Source organism: Petromyzon marinus, chromosome 58 (assembly GCF_048934315.1).
Source record: "Petromyzon marinus isolate PM22_M1 ecotype Great Lakes invasive population chromosome 58, UKy_Petmar_22M1.pri1.0, whole genome shotgun sequence".
Classification (NCBI taxonomy): domain Eukaryota; kingdom Metazoa; phylum Chordata; class Hyperoartia; order Petromyzontiformes; family Petromyzontidae; genus Petromyzon; species Petromyzon marinus.
This window is the reverse complement of record NC_133724.1, coordinates 9,678,452-9,705,459: the sequence shown is the minus strand read 5'-3', so window position 1 is coordinate 9,705,459 and position 27,008 is coordinate 9,678,452. Positions and strand designations below refer to the sequence as shown.

The window sequence follows — 27,008 nt, the reverse complement described above, 5'->3', positions numbered from 1 at the left end:
TTCCGTCTCAAATGTTTCCATGAAAATGTTGGCAGTCTTTCCTGAAGACCTCTAGGCTGAGAGATTAAAGAGTTTCATTCAGATAGTTAAATCCAAATTTTGACATCGTGACCAAATCACTCAGAATGCGACAGATCTCGTCGGATCTAGGAGGCTAAGCAAGAGTTTAGCCGGGATGGTACTTGGCTGAGTACCCGCTCAGCACGATGTTGTTCCATATAAGTCAGCAGGGCTGCGTGGTGGGTAGCAGCGGGCGGTGCAGCAAAATGCATTGATGCTGTTGTTGGCGCACTCACTGCTTGCTCCCCCGCCTGCACCAACGACCCCCACAGAGCAGCGTGAAGACAAATAACCCGCGCGACCCACGCGGCGTGGTGGTGATGGCGGTGCTTGTGGGGGAGACAGCATGGGGAGCGGTAGCGGTTAGTACGCTGCGCTACGAACCTGGCGATCCTGGTTCGATTCTCGCTCACGGCCAACACCAGTGAGGATTATCTCAACTGGTCCTGAGCCTCCCCTAGGTCGACTCAGCCTCAAATGAGTACCTGGTGCGGTGTGTAAACATCGCCACTGAGGAGACAAATGCGATCGGGCGTGGTGCTGACCACCGACCCCCTCGTGTGCCGTTCCGGCCTCCATAGGTGCTCGCTAACAGCACTTGCTCTAACAGTCTCTTGAGGCAATACGGGGGATCTTTGTCTTTTTGACATGGTAGTGGTTTCCTAAATACAATCAAATGAACACTCACTGGGCTGTTATTGTGTTATATACAAAGATTAATTGACAAGAGGTCATAAATAAAATAAAACCGTCATGAATGGCAACAGCTTCTATTCTGCAATGGATAGAAAGTTTGTTCATTCTTATATCACAATACTCTTATAATGCATCCGTTAAAACAAGTAAAAAAACGCAATTCACATTTTCATATTTATAATGTTGCTTATTAAAGTAACCCGATTCATATCAGCTGAATCATTGAGGGAAGGTGCCACGGTGGCGAGATGTTAACTACCTCGCCTGGTATACAGGAGGTCGTGGGTTCGACCCTGACGCCTGCTGTATTTTTGGAGTTTGTGTCTCTCTTTCTCTCCCCGTAGTCACCTGGATTTTCTCTTGGTCCTCTGGGTTTGTCTCCATATTTAGAAACGCGTGTTTAGAGTATTTGGCTGCTATACATTTCCACGCGATAAGCCACTTCGTTGAGCTATCATTTGTGACAAGCAGGTCGCTTCTGAAAAAAGAGCTACGTCGCTCAGTGGAGTCTTACCTGGTAAAATAAAAAAGTAAACAAATTTGTCCACCCACCTTAGAGAAGAGCTTCACTCACACGCACGTCAGCCCACAAGCACACAGAGATTCATCACCAAGCCCACTGGCTGTGAGGGTTATGTTTTTAATTTGCCTTACATGTATCAAGCATGACATTTTACCACACGATGATGGAGCACTTGCCGGTTATTAGATACGGCGCATTCAGTAATCATCATTGTCTGCATTAATTATATTATCTTCATTTTAAATCAAAGTACCGATTATAGGCATGTAATCGTTCATACCAACGAACAAAGCACATCCTGCGAAGCATAGAAATGGACAAAAGAATCGAGGCTACGAAGTCTGGTCAAGTAGAGGACACGGCGATATCTCGGGCACGCGACTAGCATGGTGACACGCAAGGGCGGCGCTGGAAAGGTCACTCGAGGGTGCTCGTGGGGTGAAGACCACGGTTTGAATGGACTGTGCAGACATCAACCACTGGACGGGAAGGACCTTCCCATCCAGTGGTTGAAAGAGCACTGCAAGGAGATGTCGGTGAAGGAAACGATCATGGTTCAATTTCCTAAAATGTCAAGGGACTAGAAGAATAATCCTGAAGAAAACCTTCAAATTGTAATGGATCAGTTCTCTCTAAATGTATTGGCTGTTCGTTATTGTCCAAAGTAACACACGCATAGCGTTGTGCTCTGCTGATCACTGCAACCCGGTAGCCATTCAAACGTACACTCGTTGTTGTCAGTCTGTTCCTGGTCCAATACAGAGAGGAATTAGCACGGTCTCGTCTAACATTCCTGAATGTAGGAAGAACCTCACTGTTTTTCAAATGTATGAACGTGTTGAGGCGCGGTGAATTGTTCCCACGACGCCTGCGCAAAAGGTCCCTCCATCCTGTAACTGTATTCGGGGCTAACGCTGGATCAACGACGTGTCTTATTAAAAAGTCGTTGTAGGTTGCCCTGTACCGCGGAGCGCGACTCCCCGGGTGGTCCATGCACTCGCATTGAAGTCGCGTCCCCTCCAACCCCGCGGCACTGTGGACGCCCTCCCCGACGAGCCGCGACTCCTCCGTGCCACCGGCCCCACGTGCGGCCGTCATCTCGAGCTGGCAGCCGCTCGTCACGACCACGTGGGAGACGCGGTGCAGCCCCACCGTGTGACTGGGGTCGACGCTCTCAGAATCACCCAGCGCCGTGACCTGCGTGGCGCAGTCGTCGGCGAAGAGCCTCGCGCACTGCCGGGTCCCGTTAATGAACGTGCAGTCAACGTCAGCCGATCGTGATTTCCATCCGCCCGCTGCAGCGGGGAAACGAGCGGATGAACATGACAGCAGCGCTACCACCACGAGCAGCAGCAGCAGTAGTGAGGTCTTCATTGCTGCAGGGGGAGATCCCACAACTCTGAGGTGTCAGCGCTGAGGGAGCCCTGAGTACAGAAGAAGAAGAAAACAAAAACTGAGGTCAGTTTCTCAGCCATCGCTGACATGGCTGACATCAGCAGAGTGGATGTCAACAATTTACAAACGGAAGCACATTGGCGTGCACCATGGGCCAATTCCCCACTCAGCAATATGTTACCCATCACTCCAAAGTGGAGTGTGTAGATAGTGACTAAATAGTTTATTACAATCTTCACATTGTTAAGAATAATTTATAAACCGAGATCAATTGCTTAATTCATTTACATTTATACATTGCATACTTTATATTGTGTTGTCAAATGTGATAAATGTAAGATGAATACTGTTTACAGAAAATGGATTCTGTCTCCCTCTGTCTCTGTTTCTTCCACTCTTGCCCTTTATCGCTATGTCTGTCTTTCTCTCTCACCATTTTCCTCTCGTTTTCCCCCTGTCTCCATGACTCGTAAAGAGTGAATGGATAAGGAACCAACATAAAATTAAGCTATTCCTCCTCAATTTCCCACACTGGGCTCTGTGCATCATTCTAAATCTGTGTTACCTAGCGAATTGGCCACGAGATCTGGTGCCGTTACTCCAGTCGACTGGAGGCGAGATCACCGCTTCGTCTTGTGATGGGGCAGGAGCGAGCCGGAGCGCCGTGGTTGGTAGGAGTGCAAGTCTGAGCCAGACTGTGTCGTTACGGCAGTAGCCAGGGGCAACTATAGTAGCAGGCAGTCTAAACACAGCTATATGTATAATTCACAAGTGTCCATTCGGTACGATGTGGATCTCCTAAACGGTGTGTGGGAGGAAAACTTGCACACAAATGTGTAAAGGGTCTGCGAATATACATTGTTATCATAATGCACATGTTGAAACAAGCAACAAATGTGAACTTATTCATAAATCATAAATATGTACAATTATGACGTCCATCATTCCCCTTGCACTCAGGCTCAGTTGGAACGGTCCAGTTCTGTGTGTGGAGGGGCGAGGGGGGTTGTGGGGTATTGATGCTGATCCAAGGTGGAGGGGCGGATCCCACAGAGTGTGGAGGCGAGAGGCAAATCTCGCTGTTGAATACCGATTTCAAAATGTCGACTAAAGCCCTTTCTCGCAGAGACTGAACTCCTTACCATGTGCTTAATCCCATCTGACTTAATTTCGCTCATCCGATTATCACGGTTGGCTACGTACGGTGGGAAAGAAGTTCAACATACATACATTGATACAAAAGGGCGGGACATCACATGCTATTCTCTGTTTCTCATCTGTTGTCTTCACTCCTTTAAAAAAGGAGTGGACGAGATCCACTTTGCTTGTGAACGGAAAATCGATTAGCTAACAATATTTACGATGACATTTTCGATCTGCTGCTATTAATCCTTACGAAAGAAGACTCATCGATGCAATCCTTTGAACTTAAACATCTTCTCAAACAACACAAGCATGTAGCAACACTTCATGGAGAAAAGGCATATGATACAGAAGAGTGGGCATTTCTCTGCCATGTAAGACATGTAATTTCCGCATCAGTTTTAAATTTCACTAATGCAAGCTCCCCTACAGCCGTGCACTTGAAAGACACAATGCGTTCCTGGAAACCCCGTCGTAAATCGGATTGTCATAAATCAGACGATATTTTCCAATAGACAGCAGAAATAGAAAAAAAAATATTGCTTGGCCAATGTGTTTTCCTTTTATCAGTCACATTTATCAAGGTTTTAATAGGTGACAAAAAAATCCACAAACATACTTGAGAATCCAACTTTCTGAATGAGTTAAATGATGACGTCACCCTGCTGCTTTATTTAAGACCGAGAGCAAGTGAGGGCTTAACCATTCTGGCGAATTGCTCGATGATGCTGGATGTAATTACCAGCGAAACGTCGTACTCAAACTGTAAATGTTGTGGATTCACTCTTCAACACACCCGTGGGCTAAAGTAGTGCACTATTTATCTTTTGTCAACTTGACCCTTTTTTGCTCATTGGCCGTGTTGGGTGGTGGAGGGTTACGACACATTTATAAATAAAGTGATCTAACCTAAAAACCTTTATTATGAATACTTGAGAATAACAAACGCTCCACGCTAAGTCACATCAGAAACCAGATGTGTCATAAATCAAGTTAATGCGTCGTAATCCGATTCATGTGGCTTCACATAAACGCTGCAAATGTGGGAAGGTCGAAAACCGTAGGCCTCCTGCATTGTTGTTTACTCGGTTTAACGCGTAATAGGAGGCTTTCGCAACCAATGTCCATAATAAAGGTTTCTTTGGATTAGATCGAGTAAAAATAATGCCTCGTTAAACCCGCCACCATACGACAGCCAAATCAGGTTTGTCACATAAACAAAATGTCCCAATTAGTTCACATTAGTTACTTATTGGCACGTTTAGTTACTACTTTTACTCCCTCTATTTAAGACCGAAAAAGGAAGACGTATTCTCACAAATCTGGCTCATCGCCTAATAAAGCTGGTTGCTGTCATCACCAGCGAACTTCACGAGGTCCTAGAATCGTCGTTAGTTTACTCTCCAAACACACAACCTGGTGCGCTGAAATAGCAACTAATTGGCACGTTTTGTTTACACGACAAAACCTTGCTAATTGGCATGTCGGGTGGTGGCCGCTTCAATAGGTTTATATTTAATTAATTAACCCAAGAACAAAAAAAAGTTTTTTATGGATCTGATATTATTCACGTGCTCTTGTGTGCCTTAGGGCGAGAGCACGCGGGCTTTATGCTTAGCGCGGAGTGGGACATTCAGTCCTGCACGCCTCCACGAGCTATTTTTTTTTAAAAAGGGAACATTTTTAATTGTGAAATGCAATTGTGGTATAAATACTGATGACAGTCGTCATTTACCAATACACGCCATTCGCCACTTCTTATTCTTTCACATGGAATCATTGCAACACATTAAAGATGTAAAGTTCGATTTGTTATTCACACAATTGTCTGTTCAGACGGTGCGCCCTTTTGGGACATGCTTTAGAGTGTTTCGGTTTATACCCGCAACCCTAGCTAGCATCACTGTTATTAAATGTTTGGTGGGTCCCTATTTAACGCGACGCACCAAATGACCATGTGCGGAACATAACCAAATCCACTGCAGGTATCGTCCAAATGTATCGGGTTTACTCTACACAAATCTTACATTGTCAGAGGGCAACAGGCTTACTACCTCCCCGGAGGAGTGCACGCATCACAAGCCACTATACCAACCCAAGTGACCCTCGCAACAACACAACAATTAACACCGTCATACAACAACCCGACGACCACAGCTTCACCGGCTTCCTCCACCACGAACGCTGTGGGGGGGAGGGGAGGGGGGAACTGCTGAGCAAAACCTCAAATGCACGCACGAAGCATCACCCGGCTCTGAAACAGAACACTCGAAGCGGATCGTTCCGGGGCACCTCGAGCCGGATCGTTCCCAGGCCCCTCAAGCCAGATTGGTCCTGGGCCCCTCAAGCCGGATCGATCCGGGCACCTCGAGCCGGATCAGTCCCGGGCACCTCGAGCTGGATCGGTCCCGGGCAAATCCAACCAACCACTTTGTCTTTTTTTGGGAAATATTTATTTGGAAGAACCATTCATCGGAGTGCAAAGACATGCACGAGAATATCAGTTTGACGAAAGATAAATCGTTCCACCTAACGAGAATACGTCGTAAATTTCTACTTTGCATTCCCATCATCACTTGAGAATTATTTATGACAGAAAACACCAATGAATGTCTTTTCTTTCTTTGATATTAAAAAAATCCGCATTTTTAAGTCTAGTGAAGACTTTAACTTACATACACAAGACTCTGCAACTTGTATTAATATACATTACACTTTCCCACATGTTGATGTAATGAATGCCATTCTGAAAATCACGTAGAATAATGTGACTGAGGTCCAATTATATCCTGTAAAATACTTGTTCATGGTGGTTGTGGACTGGCGAAGTCGAGAAATTGTTTGCAGGGAAAATGACCTAAAAAAATAGAAAATAAAGATTGCGTCAAAATGTGGAATGTTCTGTGGGGGTGTAGCTCAGTAGTAGAGCATTTGACTGCAGATTTAGAGGTCCTTGGTTCAAAACCAAGCGCCCCCTTTTTTGTGAATGAATTTTGTCATTGGCAGGACCTCTGCTGGAGTGCAAAGACATGCATTGAAGAATCAGTTGAAAAAAGATAAGAAATCGCACCTCTTTTACGTTACATTTATGTTATGATGCGATATGTTTTTTTGAAGCTCCCATAAATTGTCTTTAGGTTCTTTTTGATTTTTTATTAAAAAAATCTTCACGCTTAGGAGATAGCACAGGGCAGCCGGCTGTGTCGGGACCTAGCTCGGGACCCCTAACCCCTGGGAAGTTGTTCACCCCTGTGTGTTGTTAAGATTTGTAATAAACCTTTGGTGGAAGCCCTTAACTTACCTCAGCCTCCGAGTGAGTCGTCGGGAACTTCTCAACAACTGGTGTCAGAAGTGGGGACGGGTGCACCATCATTGTCACCCACTGGATGGCCCAGGCAGATCCGCCACTGGAACGCGCTGGTGCATCGGATGGTGGCGGCAGCTGCTGGCTCCTCAGCGTTGGCGGATTGCGTGCAGGGTGTGCAAGTTCGCCTCTTGGTGGATACGTGGGCATCTGCCACCATTATTTCAGAGGCCGTTTTCGAGCTGCTACCCCGCAGTGTCGGTCTGTTAAGACCGGTTCGTGGGGCTTGTGTCGCCGCGAACGGCAGCAGTTTGGGCATATTGGGCCATGTTATAGCGTCAGTTAGGGTTGACGAGATTGAGTTGGCCGGGCCTAATTTGGTCTTCAAGACCTTGGGAGTTCCATTCATCTTGGGGACCGACTTTTTGTCTAGAATGCCCATTCGAATTCTCGTTGACCAGGGTTGTGTGGAAATGCCGTCACGGAGGCGGCTGCAATTCCGACAATCGCCTACCGTCCTGTTTCCCTTGGTTGCCAGTGTGCAAGAATTGAATAGGGCGGCGGTGACCGTGCCGCCGGCATCACAAATCTTGCTACCCCTTAGGTTGTGCAGACCGCTCGAAGGGGGCTCCACGGAGACAGTTATCCTCCTGTCCCCGTCGCGTTACTTTTTAAGGACGAAGGGATTGGTAGGCACCTTGACGGCTGTGTCGGGGGGCCAGGACCTTTTTTTGCAGGTCCTCAATTCGGGGCCCGCGCCGATCGTAATCCTGGCCGTCACCGTCCTGGCGCACGCAACCCCGGCTCCCCCACCCGAGAGCACTGCCCAAGATGGAGGAGTTGTGGCGGGCGTGATGCGTGTGGGGGACTCCGATGCATCGTGGATCACCACGTTGTGCAACGAGAATGTCTCATTGTCCACCGGGGAGTGTCAGTAACTCCGCGAACTCATCGAGAGGTTCACTGATGTGTTTAGCAAAAGTAAGTTTGATCTGGGTCGCACTACTCTTTTGGAACACCACATAGATACTGGCGACTCAGCCCCTATTTGACTTAATTCCCACCGCTTTAGCCCTGGGGAAAAGGAGCATGTCCGTTCGGCTGTCGATGAAATGTTGGCGGTGGACATCATCTCCCCTTCTACTAGCCCTTGGGGTGCCCCCATTGTGCTAGTCAAGAAAATGGACAGGAGTCTCCGGTTCTGCATCGATTTCAGTAAATTTAACAAGATCTCGGAGGCTGATGAATATCCATTGCCTCGCATGGATGATTCCCTGGACGCCCTCTCGGGCGCGCGGTTCTTTTCAACTCTAGATTTGCTCTCTGGCTTCTGACAAATGCCATTGGACGAAGCCTCTAGACCCAAGACAGCGTTCCACCCACCCAGGGGTTGTTCGAGTTCAATCGGCTTCCTATGGGTCTTCATTCGGCCCCAGCCACCTTCCAGCATCTCATGTAGATGGTCTTGGCGGGGCTGCAGTGGGAGTCTTGTTTAATCTACTTGGACGACGTTATTGTTTTTGGGCGTACGTTTGACGAGCACTTGCAATGCCTTGAGGCTGTGTTCGTCAAAGTACGTGCTGCGGGCTTGAAATTTAAACCCCAGAAATGCCATTTGCTACAACTATCGGTGAAGTATTTTGGACACATTGTTAGTGCGTCAGGTGTCGCCACGGACCCAGAGAAAATGGCTTGTGTCCGGACGTGGCCGACTCACACATCTGTGTGGGAGTCGGCTTCGCATCATACTATCGTCGGTTTGTGCGCAATTTTGTGACAATTGCGAAGCCACTGCACGCTCTTTCCGCCAAAGGCCAAAGGTTTCACTGGGGCGTGGAGGAGGAGGCTGCTTTTGCGATGCTTCGCACGGCCTTGGTGGATGCGCCGCCCTTGGGGTACCCCGATTTCTCGAAACCCTTTCTGCTCGACACCAATGCCAGCGACACGGGCATTGGGGCAGTCCTGGCCCAGGTGGTCGACGGGGTGGAGAGGGTGGTAGCCTATGGCAGTCGTGTTCTTTCCCCGATGGAACAGCGATACTGTGTGACCCAGAGGGAGCTTTTGGCCATAGTTTTTTTTGTTCAATTGTATAGGCCCTACTTGTACAGTAGGCGGTTTACGGTCCGAACCGACCACGCGGCCCTGCAATATTCGCTGAGGATTGATCAGCCCTCGGGTCAGCTGTCCCTTTGGCTCGAGGTGCTCCAGGATTACCCCTTTGACGTAATCCACAGAAAGGGGGCACAGCATGGAAATGCGGACGGCTTGTCCAGATTGCCGGCAGGCGGCGGGTGTGCTTGCACCCTGGGGTCTAGCCATTGCAAGGCCCCAGGGGACATCACGGCCCAGTTGGTCACGTCTGCCGAGACGGCCACCCCTCCAGGTGCGGCGACACCTGCGGATTTCGGCCTGGGACTCCCCCGGGAGGCATGGTCCAGCTTGCAGATGGAGGATTCCTCTCTACTGAAGCTACGACGCCGCGTCGGACGTACATGACAGACTCCTCATGCGTTGGGATGCCCAATTGGAATGCTATTGTGTGGTTGTGCCCACTAGCCTACGTGGTAAATTAACCTGAGCCATTCACGAGAAGCTTATGCACTTTGGCTACCACAAGACCCTAATTGACCCTTAAGTGGGACTATTACTGGCCGCATGTGGAGGGTGATGTGGCACTGATTTTGAAGGGTTGCCACGACTGCGCACGGAGGAAGGCCCCAGTTGTCCAGGACCGGGCCCCGCTAGAGTCCATCTGGGTTTCTCGCGTTAATGAACTCGTGGCGCTCGACATTTTGGGCCCATTCCCTGCATCCCAACGGGGCCATAAATGCCTTTTGGTGGGCGTTGAGTACCTCACACGTTGGCCTGTGGCGTGGCCTTTGGTCGATCAGTCGGCCTCTTCTATCACCGAGGCGTTTGTCCAGGAGTACGTGTTGGACAAGGGCACGCCGGAACAATTGTTGACGGATTAGGGGCGGAATTTCTCGTCTTAGCTGCTCAAGGAGGTGTGTGACCTCCTTGGCACCAAGAAAATCCGCACCTCGCCCTACCACCCCAATCGGATGGGATGGTAGAGCACTTGAACCGCACCCTCACGTCCATGCTGTGCCACCATGTGAACACATCTCAGTTGGACTGGGACCTGTTCGGCCTGGGGGTCTTGGCGGCATATCGGTTGGCTCCTCACGCCTCAATGGGATTTTCGCCTTTTTCGCCTTTTTATTTATTTGTACAGTAGAGAGCCGGAGCCCCCGGTGCACATCCAACTGGACGTGGGGTTCTCCAGGAAGGGGTCGGAGGTGCCGGTCCCTTTGAAGGTCGCACTTGACCGACTGCGCGAGGCACGGCAGGCCGCTGCCGATAATTCCGCCAGCCGGCAGGAAGCTAATGAGTGGCTGCCCAAACACCAGGCAGCGGGCCTGCCGTGGGTACCGGGCCAGAAAGCGTGGCTGCATTGTCCCCAGGTCCCGGTTGGCACATCTGCCAAATTGCACCGCCCTTGGCAGGGCCCCGTTGAGGTCGTTAAAGTCCGCCAGCCGCAGTGCGTCCGGATTCAGTTCGGACGCCGCCGGTGGATAATGCACCCGTCCCGGCTCAAAAGTTATGTTCCATCTACCCTGGGGGATCCACCCCTAACTCCGGAGCGGCCAGCGGGTGATGCGTCCGTCGTGCCTGTCCTGTTGACGGGGGCGGCATTCGCCCTGTTTGTGTGCCCCCAGGGGCCTTCCAAGTAGTGCTGGCGAAGACCCCTCGGGCACCGGAGGCTACGGCGATGGGCCTGTTGCCTGCTGACAGTCCAACTGCACTGGCGTCGGACGCCACACGGGGAAGCGGGCCGGCAGCGCATACCTGCTCGAGGGGGTTGCGGCTCCGGTGATGGCCTTGGTGGCCGTTTGAAGGGCCCCAGCCCCCGGCGCCCGCTCGGTACTGCTGGCCGGAAGAAGCCGTCTGGCTTTACTTTCTTTATAACTATATTTTTTTCTCGTTCTTTTTGTTGTTGTTGTTGTTGTTTCTGTGGTGCCTGGGGTGCCGTGCTGCCTTAAGGTTGGGGTTCTTCAAGCAGCCGGTTTTACTTTCGGGCACGTGCACGTTTAGTTGTTCGGCCTTCGATGGAGGGGTTGGGCCCCGCTGGCATAGTGGTTGCAGCCGGATCGGCTGTTTTTTTTTCACAGCGGGGGGGGGGGGGGTAATGTAGAGGAGTAGAATGAGGAAGTGGCGTTACGTGTGCTGTCCAGTGTGATGACGTAACGTCATGCGCTCGGGTCAGCAGAATGATGTCACGGCTCCTCAAGTATAAAGGGGGGACCCCATGACGTCATCGGGGTCGAAGCTTGAGAGTAAGGTCGGAAAAGGGTGGAACGGGGAGCCAGGGGCAAGAGGGTAGGGATAGGGGAGAGCACAGTGCCAGGCGAGATGTGGCTGTGCTCCTCGGTCGACCGTGTTGGCTGATCCCACGGCCGGCGCAGAGGAGACATCACAGGGCAGCCGGCTGTGTCGGGACCTAGCCCGGGACCCCTAACCCCTGGGAAGTTGTTCACCCCCTGTGTGTATTGTTAATAAGATTTGTAATTAACCTTTGGCGGAAGCCCTTAACTTACCTCAGCCTCCGAGTGAGTCGTCGGGAACTTCTCAACATAAGGAATGAAACAGACTTCTCCACAAATCTGGCTGTCGCCTGATGAAGCTAGTTGTAATTACTGGCGAAACGTCATACTCGGATTGTAAAAGTTGTGGCTTGGCTCTCCAACACACCGGTGTGCTGTACTAGTATACTACACTATACACTACACTATACACTATATACTACACTACTATACACTACACTATACACTACATTATACACTACACACTAGTGCTGTACGAGTGACGAATTGGCATGTTCTGTTTTATTTGACAACCCTTATTAGTTGGCTGTGTCGGTTGGTGGTGGGTTTTAATGACACATTTATATATTTACCTGATCTAACCCTAAAAACCCCCCTCTATTATGGAGTTAATTAATGTTCGTAAAAAAAACGCACACTAGTCAAAAGTAGTACAAATGTAATGTGAAACGTTATGTTCAGGTCCAAACAAATTATATAATTTAGTATAACAGTGATATGAACACACTTATATTGAAAAAGACAGTGCAAACATTTCGGAGCAACAGGATACAGAAGAAGTTAGGTACAAGTGCCAGAACATCAAGATCTGCGTACATCAAGACTCGGGGACACGTGACAAACGAGATAAAATGTCATCGGGTGGTCGAGGGATTTACGACAAGATAGTTGGCATGACACTTTGTGGCAACTGTAAATGATGTGGAATTGGCATGTTCTGTTAACTTGATAATCCTTACTAATTGGCTGTGTCGGGTGGTGGTGGGTTTAACTACGCATTTAAATTTACGAGATCTAACAAAAAAAACATGGCAAAAACAACCTACTACCACGTGTTTAAACCAAAGAAACGTAACGACAGGACTAACGCGCATTTACCCATCACACGTGGCGGCTGTTAAAGCTGGTGTTAACTTTAATGAATAAACTATAAGCACATTTTCAGTGAGTGCCATTTATATTCCAAGAATATCACATGTAGTGTACCCTTAAAACAATAAAAAATAACTTCAAACACATCTGCATTTTGTATTAGACGTGCACTATATTTTGCATTAATATGGAAGCACATAAAGCTAGAAGAAAACAAAATTCAGACTCTTCCGACCGATGTCTTTATTGAACTCACTGAACTAAAAACGCTGGGATTTAACAGAAACACGTTAACCATCCTGCCACCTGGAGCATTTGATGGGCTGAACACACAGCTCGGCTCATAGATTAGAAGGGCCGTCTCCTGCTGTATCTGGCTCAATGATGAGGCAGTTATGAGACTAAGTAATGAGCATTAGCTCCCTCTTGCCGTCTCTTGCTGGGGTGACTCTGTGATGAGGCTCAGTGATGAGGTTTAGTGATGATCCACAGCGAGCACCGCGTTTGTCAGTATCCCTATTTTCTGACTGCAGTCTTTCATAGTATTGGTTATTTCGGTAAAGTCACGTAGATAGAAAATGAAAAATAATGAAATAAAAATGTAAATAAAATAAATTTAAAATAATACAAGCAAAAAAACCCACGAAGTTTCGATCGCAACACAAGCGGTCTTCATCAGGCGGAGAGAAAAGAGGGGGCAAGCCTCCAAATGCAACTCCTTATAAGGGTTTACAAAGTGAGTGGGCGGGGGACGAGAGCTGGAAGGAGGAGAGCCCTTGTAGCGCAAACAGCAAGGGCGGGGCAGCCAGGCAGCCAGCGCTAATGTAGGAGCAGATAATGGGGGGAGGGAGGAGGCAGAGACAGGGGGAGAGAGAGGGAGGGGGGGCAGAGATAGGGGGAGAGAGGGGAGGGTAGAGATGGGGGAGGCATTGCACTTGGCTACACACATCCACATTGCTGACGGGAGAGGTTGACAAGTAAACACAAATCAAGTCATGACCCAAAGTGGTTGATGACATATTTACAATGATTGCTGAGTTTAAAACCGTCGTCTCGGTTGAAATTGTGTCTGTGTCTGTATGTATGGATGGCTTCGTGAACGAATCTCTTATTGATAGCCATTCGGCTTGCAAAGTACCATCGTCTTAGAGAAATCAATTCCACGTGAGCCAGCCACATTAAAGTAATGATCAGCCACGGCAGAAGTATTGGTCCTGCCGTGTTTCAGATCTGCCTTATGTTCACGAACACGTTCCAAGACATGTCGTTTAGTTTCCCTAATGTAACTGCTGCCACAGATACAGCTTAGTTTGTAGACGCCGGGATATTGAATGTCTGGAATCTTTCACGGATAGGATCAGGTGTGTTAAATCGGACCTGGATCTTTTGTGTGTTCAAGATTTTGGAAATATTTTTATTTGTTATCCCTGATATGTAAGGCAAGGTGATGGTTTTAATTGGATCTTCAGATGACTCCTTCCTCACGGTTGGGAGAATGGCTTTGCGGATTGTGTAGTCAGAATATCCATTCGCCTTGAGAGCCTGGTGTACGTGTTTGAGGTCACTGGTCAGGTGTTCATGGTCGGAGATACATTGAGCCCTATGGTGTAGCGTTTCCATGAGGGAATTATTCTGGGATGGATGGTGGTGGGAATCAGGTTTCAGGTAGGCGTCAGTATGAGTTACTTTCCTGTAGACAGAGTGGCTCATTGAACCATATGGTCTCTTTTGATTAAGACATCCAAGAAGGGTAGCATGCCATCCTTGTCTACCTCCATGGTGAATTTAATGGCTGAGTGAATGGAATTGATGTGGTTGAGGAATTGTTTCAGAGCCGGTCGGCCATGTGGCTAGATGACAAACGTGTCATACACGTAGCTCTTCCACAAGGACGGGCGTAGAGTGGATGCCTGGATGGCTTCCGTCTCAAATGTTTCCATGAAAATGTTGGCAGTCTTTCCTGAAGACCTCTAGGCTGAGAGATGAAAGAGTTTTATTCAGATAGTTAAATCCCAATTTTGACATCGTGACCAAATCACTCAGAATGCGACAGATCTCGTCGGATCTAGGAGGCTCAGCAAGAGTTTAGCCGGGATGGTACTTGGTTGAGTACCCGCTCAGCACAGTTTTTTTCCATACAAGTCAGCAGGACTGCGTGGTGGGTAGCAGCGGGCGGTGCAGCAAAATGCATTGATGTTGTTGTTGACGCACTCACTGCTTGCTCCCCCGCCTGCACCAACGACCCCCACAGAGCAGCGTGAAGGCAAATAACCCGCGCGACCCACGCGGCGTGGTGGTGATGGCGGTGCTTGTGGGGAGACAGCATGGGGAGCGGTAGCGGTTAGTACGCTGCACTACGAACCTGGCGATCCTGGTTCGATTCTCGCTCACGGCCAACACCAGTGAGGATTATTTCAACTGGTCCTGAGCCTCCCCTAGGTCGACTCTGCCTCAAATGAGTACCTGGTGCGGTGTGTAAACATCGCCACTGAGGAGACAAATGCGATCGGGCGTGGTGCTGACCACCGACCCCCTCGTGTGCCGTTCCGGCCTCCATAGGTGCTCGCTAACAGCACTTGCTCTAACAGTCTCTTGAGGCAATACGGGGGATCTTTGTCTTTTTGACATGGTAGTGGTTTCCTAAATACAATCAAATGAACACTCACTGGGCTGTTATTGTGTTATATACAAAGATTAATTGACAAGAGGTCATAAATAAAATAAAACCGTCATGGATGGCAACAGCTTCTATTCTGCAATGGATAGAAAGTTTGTTCATTCTTATATCACAATACTCTTATAATGCATCCGTTAAAACAAGTAAAAAAAACGCAATTCACATTTTCATATGTATAATGTTGCTTATTAAAGTAACCCGATTCATATCAGCTGAATCATTGAGGGAAGGTGCCACGGTGGCGAGATGTTAACTACCTCGCCTGGTATACAGGAGGTCGTGGGTTCAACCCTGACGCCTGCTGTATTTTTGGAGTTTGTGTCTCTCTTTCTCTCCCCGTAGTCACGTGGATTTGCTCTTGGTCCTCTGGGTTTGCCTCCATATTTAGAAACGCGTGTTTAGAGTATTTGGCTGCTATACATTTCCACGCGATAAGCCACTTCGTTGAGCTATCATTTGTGACAAGCAGGTCGCTTCTGAAAAAAGAGCTACGTCGCTCAGTGGAGTCTTACCTGGTAAAATAAAAAAGTAAACAAATTTGTCCACCCACCTTAGAGAAGAGCTTCACTCACACGCACGTCAGCCCACAAGCACACAGAGATTCATCACCAAGCCCACTGGCTGTGAGGGTTATGTTTTTAATTTGCCTTACATGTATCAAGCATGACATTTTACCACACGATGATGGAGCACTTGCCGGTTATTAGATACGGCGCATTCAGTAATCATCATTGTCTGCATTAATTATATTATCTTCATTTTAAATCAAAGTACCGATTATAGGCATGTAATCGTTCATACCAACGAACAAAGCACATCCTGCGAAGCATAGAAATGGACAAAAGAATCGAGTCTACGAAGTCTGGTCAAGTAGAGGACACGGCGATATCTCGGGCACGCGACTAGCATGGTGACACGCAAGGGCGGCGCTGGAAAGGTCACTCGAGGGTGCTCGTGGGGTGAAGACCACGGTTTGAATGGACTGTGCAGACATCAACCACTGGACGGGAAGGACTTTCCCGTCCAGTGATTGAAAGAGCACTGCAAGGAGATGTCGGTGAAGGAAACGATCATGGTTCAATTTCCCAAAAGGTCAAGGGACTAGAAGAATAATCCCGAAGAAGACCTGCAAATTGTAATGGATTAGTTCTCTCTAAATGTATTGGCTGTTTATTATTATCCAAAGTAACACACGCATAGCGTTGTGCTCTGCTGATCACTCCAAACCGGTAGCCATTCAAACGTACACTCGTTGTTGTCAGTCTGTTCCTGGTCCAATACAGAGAGGAATTAGCACGGTCTCGTCTAACATTCCTGAATGTAGGAAGAACCTCACTGTTTTTCAAATGTATGAACGTGTTGAGGCGCGGTGAATTGCTTCCACGACGCCTGCGCAAAAAGTCCCTCCATCCTGTAACTGTATTCGGGACTAACGCTGGATCAACGACGTGTCTTATTAAAAAGTCGTTGTAGGTTGCCCTGTACCGCGGAGCGCGACTCCCCGGGTGGTCCATGCACTCGCATTGAAGTCGCGTCCCCTCCAACCCCGCGGCACTGTGGACGCCCTCCCCGACGAGCCGCGACTCCTCCATGCCACCGGCCCCACGTGCGGCCGTCATCTCGAGCTGGCAGCCGCTCATCACGACCACGTGGGAGACGCGGTGCAGCTCCACCGTGCGGCTGGGGTCGACGCTCTCAGAATCCCGTTAATGAACGTGCAGTCAACGTCAGCCGATCGTGATTTCCATCCGCCCGCTGCAGCGGGGAAACGAGCGGATGAACATGACAGCAGCGCTAACACCACGAGCAGCAGCAGCAGTAGTGAGGTCTTCATTGCTGCAGGGGGAGATCCCACAACTCTGAGGTGTCAGCGCTGAGGGAGCCCTGAGTACAGAAGAAGAAAAAAACAAAAACTGAGGTCAGTTTCTCAGCCATCGCTGACATGGCTGACATCAGCAGAGTGGATGTCAACAATTTACAAACGGAAGCACATTGGCGTGCACCATGGGCCAATTCCCCACTCAGTAATAGGTTACCCATCACTCCAAAGTGGAGTGTGTAGATAGTGACTAAATAGTTTATTACAATCTTCACATTGTTAAGAATAATTTATAAACCGAGATCAATTGCATAAATTCATTTACATTTATACATTGCATACTTTATATTGTGTTGTCAAATGTGATAAATGTAATATTAATACTGTTTACAGAAAATGGATTCTGTCTCCCTCTGTCTCTGTTTCTTCCACTCTTGCCCTTTATCGCTATGTCTGTCTTTCTCTCTCACCATTTTCCTCTCGTTTTCCCTCTGTCTCCTTGACTCGTAAAGAGTGAATGGATAAGGAACCAACATAAAATTAAGCTCAGTTTAACACGTAGGCTTTCGCGACCAATATTATTCATAATAAAGGTTTTTGGGTTAGCTATTCCTAGTTAAGCTATTCCTCCTCAATTTCCCACACTGGGCTCTGTGCATCATTCTAAATCTGTGTTACCTAGCGAATTGGCCACGAGATCTGGTGCCGTTACTCCAGTCGACTGGAGGCGAGATCACCGCTTCGTCTTGTGATGGGGCAGGAGCGAGCCGGAGCGCCGTGGTTCGTAGGAGTGCAAGTCTGAGCCAGACTGTGTCGTTACGGCAGTAGCCAGGGGCAACTATAGTAGCAGGCAGTCTTAACACAGCTATATGTATAATTCACAAGTGTCCATTCGGTACGATGTGGATCTCCTAAACGGTGCGTGGGAGGAAAACTTGCACACAAATGTGTAAAAGGTCTGCGAATATACATTGTTATCATAATGCACATGTTGAAACAAGCAACAAATGTGAACTTATTCATAAATCATAAATATGTATAATTATGACGTCCATCATTCTCCTTGCACTCAGGCTCAGTTGGAACGGTCCAGTTCTGTGTGTGGAGGGGCGAGGGGGCTTGTGGGGTATTGATGCTGATCCTAGGTGGAGGTACAGATCCCACAGAGTGTGGAGGTGAGAGGCAAATCTCGCTGTTGAATACCGATATCAAAATGTGGACTAAAGCCCTTTCTCGCAGAGACTGAACTCCTTACCATGTGACTTAATCCCATCTGACTTAATTTCGCTCATCCGATTATCACGGTTGGCTACGTACGGTGGGAAAGAAGTTCAACACACATACATTGATACAAAAGGGCGGGACATCACATGTTATTCTCTGTTACTCATCTGCTGTCTTCACTCCTTTAAAAACGGAGCGGACGAGATCCACTTTGGTTCTGAACGGAAAATCGAGTAGATAACAATATTTACAATCACATCTTCGATCTGCTGCTATTAATCCTTACGAAAGAAGACTCATCGATGCAATCCTTTGAACTTAAACATCTTCTCAAATAGCACAAGCATGTAGCAACACTTCATGGAGAAAAGGCATATGATACAGAAGAGTGGGCATTTCTCTGCCATGTAAGACATGTAATTTCCGGATCAGTTTTAAATTTCACTAATGCAAGCTCCCCTACAGCAGTGCACTTGAAAGACACAATGCGTTCCTGGAAACCCCGTCGTAAATCGGATTGATGTAAATCAGACCATATTTTCCAATAGACAGTAGAAATAGAAACACAAATATTGCTTGGCCAATGTGTTTTCCTTTTATCAGTCACATTTATCAAGGTTTAATAGGTGACAAAAACATCCACAAGCATACTTGAGAATCCAACTTTCTGAATGAGTTAAATGATGACGTCACCCTGCTGCTTTATTTAAGACCGGGAGCAAGTGAGGGCTTTACCATTCTGGCGAATTGCTCGATGATGCTGGATGTAATTACCAGCGAAACGTCGTACTCAAACTGTAAATGTTGTGGATTCACTCTTCAACACACCCGTGGGCTAAAGTAGTGAATTATTTATCTTTTGTCAACTTCGCCCTTTTTTGCTGATTGGCCGTGTTGGGTGGTGGAGGGTTACGACACATTTATAAATAAAGTGATCTAACCTAAAAACCTTTATTATGAATACTTGAGAATAACAAACGCTCCACGCTAAATTTCGATTTAAAGCTTTCGTGACTGCAATGATTCATCTTCTTTGGTTCTTTCGGTAAAGTCACGTAGAATGAGAATAAAATATTGTGGTATTTTATTTTATCAATTTATTATTTTATTCTCATTCTACGTGAATTTACCGAAAGAACCAAAGAAGATGTTCCACGCTAAGTCACATCAGAAACCAGATATGTCGTAAATCGAGTCAATGCGTCGTAAACCGATTCATGTGGCTTCACATAAACGCTGCAAATGTGGGAAGGTCGAAAACGGTAGGCCTCCTGCATTGTTGTTTACTCGGTTTAACGCGTAATAGGAGGCTTTCGCAACCAATGTCCATAATAAAGGTTTCTTTGGATTAGATCGAGTAAAAATAATGCCTCGTTAAACCCGCCACCACACGACAGCCAAATCAGGTTTGTCACATAAACAAAATGTCTCAATTAGTTCACATTAGTTACTTATTGGCACGTTTAGTTACTACTTTTACTCCCTCTATTTAAGACCGAAAAAGGAAGACGTATTCTCACAAATCTGGCTCATCGCCTAATAAAGCTGGTTGCTGTCATCACCAGTGAACTTCACGAGGTCCTAGAATCGTCGTTAGTTTACTCTCCAAACACACAACCTGGTGGGCTGAAATAGCAACTAATTGGCACGTTTTGTTTACACGACAAAACCTTGCTAATTGCATTGTCGGGTGGTGGCCGCTTAAACAAGTTTATATTTACGCGCTCTAACCCAAAAACATTTTTTTATGGATCTGATATTATTCACGTGCTCTTGTGTGCCTTAGGGCGAGGGCCCGCGGGCTTTTTGCTTAGCGCGGAGTGGGGCATTCAGTCCCGCACGCCTCCACGAGCTATTTTGTTTTAAAAAGGGAACATTTTTAATTGTGAAATGCAATTGTGGTATAAATACTGATGACAGTCGTCATTTACCAATACACGCCATTCGCCACTTCTTATTCTTTCACATGGAATCATTGCAACACATTAAAGATGTAAAGTTCGATTTGTTATTCACACAATTGTCTGTTCAGACGGTGCGCCCTTTTGGGACATGCTTTAGAGTGTTTCGGTTTATACCCGCAACCCTAGCTAGCATCACTGTTATTAAATGTTTGTTGGGGCCCCTATTTAACGCGACGCACCAAATGACAATGTGCGGAACATAACCAAATCCACTGCAGGTATCGTCCAAATGTATCGGGTTTACTCTACACAAATCTTACATTGTCAGAGGGCAACAGGCTTACTACCTCCCCGGAGGAGTGCATGCATCACAAGCCACTATACCAACCCAAGTGACCCTCGCAACAACACAACAATTAACACCGTCATACAACAACCCGACGACCACAGCTTCACCGGCTTCCTCCACCACGAACGCTGGGGGTGGGGGGGGGGGGGGAAACTGCTGAGCAAAACCCCAAAGGCACGCCCGAAGCATCAGCCGGCTCTGAAACAGAACACTCGAAGCGGATCGTTCCGGGGCACCTCGAGCCGGATCGTTCCCGGGCCCCTCAAGCCGGATTGGTCCTGGGTCCCTCGAGCAGGATCGGTCTCGGGCACCTCGAGCCGGATCGGTCCTGGGAACCGCGAGCCGGATCGGTCCCGGGCACCTCGAGCCGGATCGGTCCCGGGCACCTAAAAACGGATTGGTCCTGGGTCCCTCAAGCAGGATCGGTCTCGGGCACATCGAGCCGGATCGGTCGCGGGCAAATCCAACCAACCCCTTTGTCTTTTTTTGGGAAATATTTATTTGGAAGAACCATTCATCGGAGTGCAAAGACATGCACGAAAATATCAGTTTGACGAAAGATAAATCGTTCCACCTAATGAGAATACGTCGTAAGTTTCTACTTTGCATTCCCATCATCACTTGAGAAGTATTTATGAAAGAAAACACCAATGAATGTCTTTACTTTCTTTGAGATGAAAAATATAATATTTCCGCATTTTTAAGTCACGTGAAGACTTTTCCTAAGCATCTAACTTACATACACAATACTCTGCAACTTGTATCAAAATACATTTCACTTTGCCAAATGTTTATGTAATGCATGCCATTCTGAAAATCAGATAAAATAATGTAACTGAGGTCCAAGTATATCCTCCAAAAGAATTGTTCATGATGGTTGTGGACTCGTGAAGTCGATCATTTGTGTGCTGGGGAAATGAGTTAATATAATAGTTTCAAGATCGCGTCAAAATTTCGTGTGTTCCGTGGGGTTGTAGCTCAGAGGAATAGCATTTGATTGCAGATCAAGAGGTCCTTGGTTCAAATCCAAGCGCCCCCTTGTGAGTGAATTTTGTCATTGGATGGACTGCTGCTGGAGTGCAAAGACATGCATGTGTCAGTTAAAAAAAAAACTCACCTCTTTACATTTACGTTATGATACGATAAGTTTTTTGACGCTCCCATAATTGTCTTTAGGTTCTTTTCGACTTTCAATAGAAAAAATCTTCACGCTTATTTATGTCATGCGGAGACTTGTCCAAACTATTTCACTTAACATACACAAATGTTGAACTTATCTTACAAAAGAATATCACTTTCCCCAAATATGATGTTTTGAATCCAATTCTGAAAATCATATTAGATAATGGGACTGAGGCCGAATGATAGTCACACAAAGCCTTGTTCATTTTGGTTGTGTAATGGTGAAGTCGAGAGATTTATTGGGGAAAATGTGCTCAAAATGTGAGATTCAAATGCGCGTTAAAATTGGGTATCTGCCATGGGGATGTCGCTCTAAGGGAGAGCGTTTGACTGTAGATAATCGAGGTCCTTGGTTCTAATCCAACCAGACTTTTGTCTTTTTTGGGACATTTATCTTTGGCAGAACCATTTAGATAGTGCAAAGATATGCACGAGGATATCAGTTTGAAATCGCTCCACGTTTAAGAATACGTCGTATATTTCTACTTTGCATTCCCCTCACCACTAGAGGAGTGGTTTTGTAAGAAAACACTCAATGAATGTCTTTACTTTCTTTGCGATGTAAAAAAATAATAATTCCGCATTTTTACATCACGTGAAGACTTTTCCAAAGCATCTAACTTACGTACATAATTCTCTCCAACTTGTATCTAAATACATTTAACTTTCCCAAATGTAGATATAATGAATGCCATTCTGAAAATCAGTTCAAATAATGTGACTCAGGTTCAATTAAATCCTATAAAGACTTATTCATGGTGGTTGTTGACTGGTGAAGTTGAGAATTTGTTTGCTGAGAAAATGAGCTAAAAAATAGATTCAAGAGTGCGTCAAAATTTGCAGCATGGTGTTGGGGTGTATGTCAGAGTTAGAGCATTTGACGGCAGATCAAGAGGTCCTTGGTTCAAATCCGAGCGCCCCCTTTTCTTGTTAGTGAATTTTGTCATTGGCAGGACCTCTGCTGGAGGGCAAAGACATGCATAGAAATATCAGTTTAAATAAACAAAATAAATCGCACCTCTTTTACTTGACATTTACGTTATGATGCCAACAGTTTTTTTGAAGCTCCCATAATTGTCCTTATGTTCTTTCGACTTTTAAAAAAAATCTGGACGCTTATTTAAGTCACGTGGAGACTTATACGAACTATTACACTTAACACAGAAAACTGTTTCACTTATTTTACAAAAGAATATCACTTTCCCCAAATATGATGTTCAGAATTCCATTCTGAAAATCATATTAGATAATGGGACTGAGTGCGAATGATATTGACACAAAGCCTTATTCATTTTGATTGTGTAATGGTGAAGTCGATAGATTGATTTGGGGAAAATGTGCTCAAAATGTGAGCTTCAAGAGCGTTTCAAAGTTTGGTACATGCCATGGGGGTGTCGCTCTAAGGGAGAGCGTTTGACTGTAGATTATCGAGGTCCTTGGTTCAAATCCAACTGCCCCTTTGTCCTTTTTGGGAATTTTATCTTTGGCAGAACCATTTAAATAGTGCAGATACATGCACGAGGATATCAGTTTGACGAAAGAGAAATCGCTCGACCTTTAAGAAAAGGTCGTATATTTCTACTTTGCATTCCCTTCATCACAAGAGAAGTATTTTTGAAAGAAAACACCCATGCATGTCTTTACATTATTTGAGATAAAAATAATATTTCCGCACTTTTTAAGTCAAATGAAGACGTTTCCTCACCACCTAACTTACATACACAATACTTTGCAACTTGTATTAATATACATTTCACTTTCCCAAATGTTGATGTAATGAATGCCATTCTGAAATTCACATTAAATAATGTGATTGAGGTCCAATTAGATCCTATAAAATACTTTTTCATGGTGGTTGTGGACTGGTGAAGTCGAGAATTTGTTTGCATGGAAAATTAGCTTCAATAAAAGATTCAATATTGCGTCAAAATGTGCAGTATTCCGTGGGGGTGTTACTCAGGATGGAACATTTGACTGCAGATCAAGAGGTCCTTTGTTCAAATCCAAGCGCCCCCTTTTTGGGAGTGAATTTTTTCATTGGCAGGACCTCTACTGGAGTGAAAAGACATGCATAGAAGAATCAGTTATAAAAAGAAAAGAAATTGCACCTCTTTTACTTTACATTTACGTTATGATGCGACAAGTTTTTTTGAAGCTCCCATGATTGTCTTTAGGTTCTTTTCGATTTTTTATTTAAAAAAAATCTTCACGCTTATTTACGTCACACGGAGACTTGACCAAACGATTCCACTTAACACACAAAACTGTTTAGCTTATCTTACGTCGCAATTGGGGATATGCTATGGGGGTGTAGCTCTATGGTAGAGCGTTTGACTGTAGATCATAGAGGTCCTTGGTTAAAATCCAACCGCCATTTTTGTCTTTTTTGAGAAATGTATCTTTGGAAGAACCATTTAAATAGTGCAAATACATGCACGAGGATATCAGTTTGACGAAAGAGAAATCGCTCCACCTTTAAGAATACGTCGTATATTTCTACTTAGCATTCCCTTCATCACTAGAGAAGTATTTTTGAAAGAAAACACCCAAGAATGTCTTTACTTTCGTTGAGACAAAAACATATTTCCGCACTTTTCAAGTCAAGTGAAGACTTTTCCGTAGCATCCAACTTACATACACAATACTTTGCAACTTGTATTAATATACATTTCACTTTCCCAAATGTTATGTAATGAATGCATTTCTGAAAATCACATTAAAAAATGTGACTTAGATTGAATTATATCCTCTTTAAGACTTGTTCATGGTGGTTGTGGACTGTTGTAGTCGATAATATGTTTGCATAGAAAATGAGATTAAAATAGATTCAAAATTGCGTCAAAACTTGCAGTATTCCGTGGGGGTGTAGCACAGTGGTAGAGCTTTTGACTGCAGATCAAGAGGTCCTTGGTTCAAAGCCAAGCGCTCCCTTTTTTGATTAGTGAATTTTGTCATTGGCAGGATCTCTACTGGAGTGCAAAGACATGCATAGAAGAATCAGTTGAAAAAAAATTACTGCTCTTTTACTTTACATTTACGTTATGATGCGAGAAGTTTTTTTGAAGCTCCCATAATTGTCTTTAGGTTCTTTTGGACTTTTAGTAAAAAATCTGTACGTTTATTTATATCACGCGGAGACTTGTCCAAACGATTACACTTAACACACAAAACTGAATAACTTATCTTAATAAATAATATCACTTGCCCCACATGTGATGTTTTGAATCCCAGTCTGAAATTCATATTAGATGATGGAACTGAGGCCGAATGATATTCACAAAAAGCCTTGTTCATTTCGGTTGTGTAATGGTGAAGTCGAGAGTTTGATTTTGCGAAAATGTGCTCAAAATGTGAGCTTCAAGTGGGCGTCACAATTGGGGACATGCTATGGGGGTGTTGGTCTAAGGGAGAGTGATTGACTGAAGATTATCCAGGTCCTTGGTTCAAATCCAACTGCCCTCTTTGTCTTTTTTGGGAAATGTATCTTTGGCAGAAGCATTTATATGGTGCAAAGACAGGCACGACAATATCAGATTGAAATCGCTCCACGTTTAAGAATTACGTCGTATATTTTTACTTTGCATTTCCTTCTTCACTAGAGAAGTATTTTTGTAAGAAAATAATAATGAATGTCTTTACTTTCTTTGAGATAAAAAAATATATGATTTTTCCGAGTTTTTTTAGTCTTGTGAAGACTTTTTCTTACATACAAAAGACTCTGCAACTTGTATTAATATACATTTCACTTTCCCAAATATGGATGTATTGAATGCCATTCTGAAAATTACGTAAAATAATGTGACTGAGGTCCAATTATATCCTCTAAAATACTTGTTCATGGTGGTTGTGGACTGGCGACGTCGAGAATTTATTTTCAGGGAAAATGAGCTAAAAAATAGATTCAAGATTGCGTCAAAATGCATAGTATTCCGTGGGGGTGTAGCTTAGTGGAAGAGCATTTGACTGCAGATCAAGAGGTCCTTGCTTCAAATCCAAGTGCCACCTTTTTTGTGAGTGAATTTTGTCATTGGCAGGACCTCTGCTGGAGTGCAAAGACATGCATAGAAGAATTAGTTGATAAAAGAAAAGAAATCGCACCTCTTTTACTTTACATTTACGTTATGATGCGAGAAGTTTTTTTTCATAGCTCCCATAATTGTCTTTAGGTTATTTTGAACTTTTAGAAAAAATCTGCACGCTTATTTATGTAACGCGGAGACTTGTCCAAACAATTACACTTAACACACAAAACATTTTAACTTATCTTACAAATGAAAATCACTTTCCCCAAATATGATGTTTTGAATTCCATTCTGAAAATCATATTAGATGATGGGACTGAGGTCGAATGATATTCACACAAAGCCTTGTTCAATTTAGTTGTGTAATGGTGAAGTCGAGAGTTTGATTTTACGAAAAGGTGCTCAAAATGTGAGCCTCAAGTGGGCCTCAAAATTGGGGATATGCAATGGGGGTGTTGCTCTAAGGGAGAGTGATCGACTGTAGATTATCGAGGTCCTTGTTTCAAATCCAACTGGTCCCTTTGTCTTTTTTAGGAAATGTATCTTTGGCAGAACCATTTATATAGTGCAATGAGATGCACAAGGATATCAGTTTGAAATCGCTCCACTTTAAAGAATACGTCGCATATTTTTACTTTGCATTCCCTTCATCACTAGAGAAGTGTTTTTGTAATAAAAAACCAATGAATGTCTTTACTTTCTTTGAGATAAAAAAATATGATTTTTACGAATTTTTTTAGTCTAGTGAAGACTTTTCCTTTCATACACAAGACTCTGAAACTTGTTTAAAAATACATTTCACTTTTCCAAATTTTGATGTAATGAATGCCATTCTGAAAATCACATAAAATAATGTGACTGAGGTCCAATTATATCAACTAAAATACTTGTTCATGGTGGCTGTGGACTGGCGAAGTCGAGAATTTGTTTGCATGGAAAATAAGCTTTAAAAATAGACTCAAGATTGCGTCAAAATGTGCAGTATACCGTGGGGGTGTAGCTCAGACGTAGAGCATTTGACTGCAGATCAAGAGGTCCTTTATTCAAATCCAAGCATTCCCTTTTTTGTGAGTGAATTGTGTCATTGGCAGGACCTCTGCTGGAGTGCAAAGACATGCATAGAAGAATCAGTTGGAAAAACTCGCACCTCTTTTACTTTACATTTACTTCATGGTGCGAGAATATTTTGAAGCTCCCATAATTGCCTTGAGCTTCTTTGGGACTTTTAATTAA

General features: G+C 45.3%; 1 long non-coding RNA gene and 3 other non-coding genes across 4 annotated transcripts; 3 read left to right on the top strand and 1 right to left on the bottom strand.

Moving 5' to 3' along the window:
- Positions 1-1,380: 1,380 nt before the first annotated feature.
- LOC142905759 (uncharacterized) lies at positions 1,381-3,609 on the bottom strand. Its single transcript, XR_012929792.1, has 2 exons — positions 3,240-3,609; positions 1,381-2,703 (listed from the first exon to the last, which is right to left on the bottom strand). It is a non-coding gene; the product is annotated as an uncharacterized LOC142905759 (long non-coding RNA).
- Positions 3,610-6,722: 3,113 nt separating this feature from the next.
- TRNAC-GCA (transfer RNA cysteine (anticodon GCA)) lies at positions 6,723-6,794 on the top strand. The gene has a single exon. It is a non-coding gene; the product is annotated as a tRNA-Cys (tRNA).
- A 17,818-nt stretch (positions 6,795-24,612) lies between these two features.
- Positions 24,613-24,684, top strand: TRNAC-GCA (transfer RNA cysteine (anticodon GCA)). The gene has a single exon. It is a non-coding gene; the product is annotated as a tRNA-Cys (tRNA).
- A 1,002-nt stretch (positions 24,685-25,686) lies between these two features.
- On the top strand, positions 25,687-25,758 carry TRNAC-GCA (transfer RNA cysteine (anticodon GCA)). The gene has a single exon. It is a non-coding gene; the product is annotated as a tRNA-Cys (tRNA).
- Positions 25,759-27,008: the final 1,250 nt, after the last annotated feature.